A 4,287-nucleotide genomic window follows, 5' to 3' on the forward strand; every position below is an offset into this window, starting at 1 on the left:
CACATATACTTGTGTGCAACAGTGAGTGGAGTAAGTGTATGCGTACAAGCTCGTCAACAACCAACCACCACAGGTGACGGACGTGTGTACCTGGTCGTTGGGGTTAACAGACACATCAGTGACAAGCGAGAAGTTCTTCTGCTCGATGTTGCGCGCACGGGCCATGGCTGTGCAGTACGCGCGGAAGTACTCGGGCATGTTGCGGTGCATGATTCCGGGCTCAGCGTAAATCTGTGTGGCGATGAGCATACGGAGACACGACGCAAGGGTGATGAGTCATGGGATAGGAATGAGTACACGCGCACAAGGGGGGGGAGGGGAGGTTGTGGAGAACAATGGCATCTCCCCTGCTAAAGGGTACTCGATACTATTGAGAATGTGTCTGCGATGTAGGTAAAAATACCCCCTCCCCCGAGGTAAATGAGCTGCTCGTGGTACTCTGGTGCCACGCATGCAATAGGCGGTTTGGCTTTAAAGCAATACGTTGGTCTCTGTTGGAAACACAGTGATGGGTGATACTATCGCTTCGCGGCACTTGTAACGTATCAAAATAACTTCCTTGTGTGCTTCAATGGCTATCAAGTTCAGTAATCGGTTGTAGAGTGCAACCGATTAGGGTGCAAAAGAAATCGGCGAGCACTTGCTATGGAAACAGATACTCCGGTTTATATACATAAAAGCACCGATGCAGCATGCAAGCCCTCTTCTTCTTGCTTAATCAAATACTATATATATATATATATATTACAGATACGGACAAATGTCAGCAAGACGTCGATCTATAATTAAGCTATGTGTACAAGTTATGCGTGGTGGATTGAGTGGCCTCATGTCCATAGTGTAGTGAGCGAGAGGCGTCGATATCTATCACACAGCTATTTCGACCGATACATGCGAAACAAACGTCAACACAATGGCAGCGAAATGAAAGTACCCACACCCAAGTTCAATAAATGAGTATGTAACAGCCAATTTCGTATAAAAAAACTTGGAAAGAGAGTGATATGATACGAAGGCTTAGTGTCAGTATACACTGATATATACATACTCGGATATATATATGGACTTCCTTAAGTAAGTACAGAAACCACTGCAATCTTAATACCTGAGAGATCTCAACGGAAGGTGACTTGCTGCGGATAGCAAGAGCCAGTTCGGTACCTAGAGCACCGCCTCCAATGATGGAGATATGCTTGACGTCACCAGCCTCAACCTTCTCAACCACCTTATCGATATCAGCAACACTAGTGGTAGTAAGAATACAAACAAACGGATTAGCTTTACCGTCAATTTTGGGTTTATAGTGGGCGGTATTAAGCCTACGGATAATAACCAATGGATACGCGTTATTTTATGTATATGTATATATATATACATATATGCATACACACACATACACACATAAACATATGTGTGTGTATGTGTGTATATACATATAGATATAGATATAGATATAGATATATAGGCATATACATATACATACATATACATATATAAGTATATGCAATATACATATATGTATATATAGATATTTAGATATATATATAGATTAGAGATATAGGTATATATTTATACATATTCTTATATATTCATAGTACGATGTCAACAAGTCATATTCAAACGCAGTGGAACCTGGCACAACGCGATATGTACGGTGACATAGTATCATCAAAGGTGACAGGTATGACAGTTCGGTCCAATATAAAGCACTTGAAGAATATAATACACACATGAGCGAGTATGCCCATAGCTCAAGCACACATGATAGAACCCTGTCGGAGTATACACGAAAGGCGTGTCCGTATGTCTTCGGCAAGAAATGTCGTCGAAGTGAGACCTATTTAACACAACGCAACACAAACCAAGCAAACACCCACCGCAACGCCAGCAATGCACGCGCAGGTTACAAACTAGAAACCTAGTACCTTCAGGTTACGAACTATGAGCCTAGTACCTTCGGACAATGGCAACGTGTTCCGTATACCCACATACAAGGCAAATCTCGTCCAGACCATTGAATAGAACAGACACCAACCACAACCCCAGGTACCAACGCCAGCAACACACACACACAAGTAAGCTACCTGGTGCCTTCGGAAAGTAGAAGAGTTCTTTATGTATTGTACAACACAAATAACGCACAAATAGATACACAAGTGCAAACCAAATACACTCGAGCAATAGCCGCACGGTCCATGCACACAGAACGCAGATTCGTCGTAGTAAGATAACTCAACACAACACAGCACAACACAACATAGCACAACACCGCACCAGCCATACAATTAACACACAGCAAAGGAAACACACCACAACACCACACGTCACAAGACCACGCGTGCCACACATTGCACACCGCTTCGTCGTAGTAGGATCATTCAACAACACAACACCACACCACACCAAACAACATAGCACAACACCAGCCATACAATGAACACACAGCAAACGAAATACACCACAACACCACGCAGCACAACACACACCACGCAGCACAACACACACCACGCAGCACAACACACACCACACAATGCAAACAACACCAGCCATACAATGAACACGCAGCCAACTAAACACACCACAACACCACACCGCACAACAAAGCACCACACAATGCACACCCAAGCGTGCCAGCGCGTACCTTCGGAAGGTCGTCACACGCTCCATGCACTCGGGGCGCACGTTCTTGAGCTTGGGGTAGTGACCTCCCATGGCCAGGAACACCTTGTCAAAGCCCACCACGGTGCCGTCGTTCAACACAAGCGTCTTGTCGCGCACATTGAGGCTCGTGCACTCGTGACCTGAATACGTGGAATGGGTGCAGGGTTTAGGGTTAGAAGGACAAATGAGACACAGGTATGAGAACACTTGTGACCTGAATACGCGGAATGGGTGCAGGGTCAGGGAAGGAGAAGGACAAATGAGACACAGATATAAGAGCAACAGGGATGGTACATGTGTCAGACTAGCAGCCATTGGCGGATTTGAAAGTGTGGGTGGAGGTGTGTGTCTGTGGAGAGTGATGTGAGGACAGATATGTGCGTAAGGGGTGCTGTGTTGCATCTGTAGGGCTTGTGAGGATTAGCGTGTAGCAGCGTATGTATGACAGTCTGTGCATGTTCCGAATGGAGAAGGGACGAGTGAGTGGGGTGTTTGTGGGTGTGCGAGTGTAACGTGCGTGTTCTTGCGGTGGTTTGTCTGAGATGAGTACGTACGGGTGTGTGAAGGTTTGTTCCAGGAGAACACAATGTATAGCTACTGCCACACCACAACAACAGCGTGCGAACGCTCTCACCGGCAACCTATAGCCTTAACAACTTCAGAGATCGGCTGTGAGCGTGGGTCGCATTGTTAACTTCTGCTACAAAGGGGTGGTATGTATAAATGGTCGGAGGCGCTACCTATCAATACAACTGAGTGTGCCCATGTATTTTCCCTTGTAAGTGCATATATGCATACATATGTTCGCTTTAAGTGCAGCGTATGTGCGAGCATTTGTGGACAGTCGATCATCAAAGCAACTTTCTAATCGTCTATGAATGGGCTAGTCGAATGACTTATACAGACAGGTTCAAACGAGTACAACGGAACTAACAACATCCCCAGAGTGCAACAGCACCACACAATAGCATATATACGCTCACCTATGCGGCATCTACTGGAACTAATCATATCCAGACCATGCAAACATATTCAGAGGTAGACAGACTAGTGTAGGGCGAACGCAATAAGACACGAGCCCCTTCACACGTGTGATGCGTGTGCAGAGATACCTGCCGCACACAGAGCGAATAACATGGCCACAGATATACATGACACCACCACAGACACGCTAACTGGCGCAGAAACAGCTATCTCAGGCCATAGTCTAGCACCCACTCAACCGTTGACCCACCTAGTAGGATATTATTCTGGGGATCGTTGGAGGGCTTCTCCATCTCGGTGTGGTAGTCGTCCGTATAGCCCAGACTGTTCTGCCGGGGATCGTTACCAATCATCATCACCTACGGATGCGCAGGGCACGCGGGCATAGAAGGTAGATTGACGGATGAGAGCGTGAGAGAGTTCTTCAAATGATTAGCTGAACTGATCACAGACAGAAGGCTCGATATGATATCTGATACAAATAACTATTGGGGTGATATAGAAGAAGTCTGCGTATAGGCCAGACAGTATTCTTAATAGACATCCAGACAAATATATATTAATTGGAACATGAAGAGAACATTCCGACATCAAATGATAACGGAAGGATGTAAATACAGTGATACATTGCAATATCAATAT

Source organism: Sphaeroforma arctica (genome assembly GCF_001186125.1).
Source record: "Sphaeroforma arctica JP610 unplaced genomic scaffold supercont1.326, whole genome shotgun sequence".
Lineage (NCBI taxonomy): Eukaryota > Ichthyosporea > Ichthyophonida > Sphaeroforma > Sphaeroforma arctica.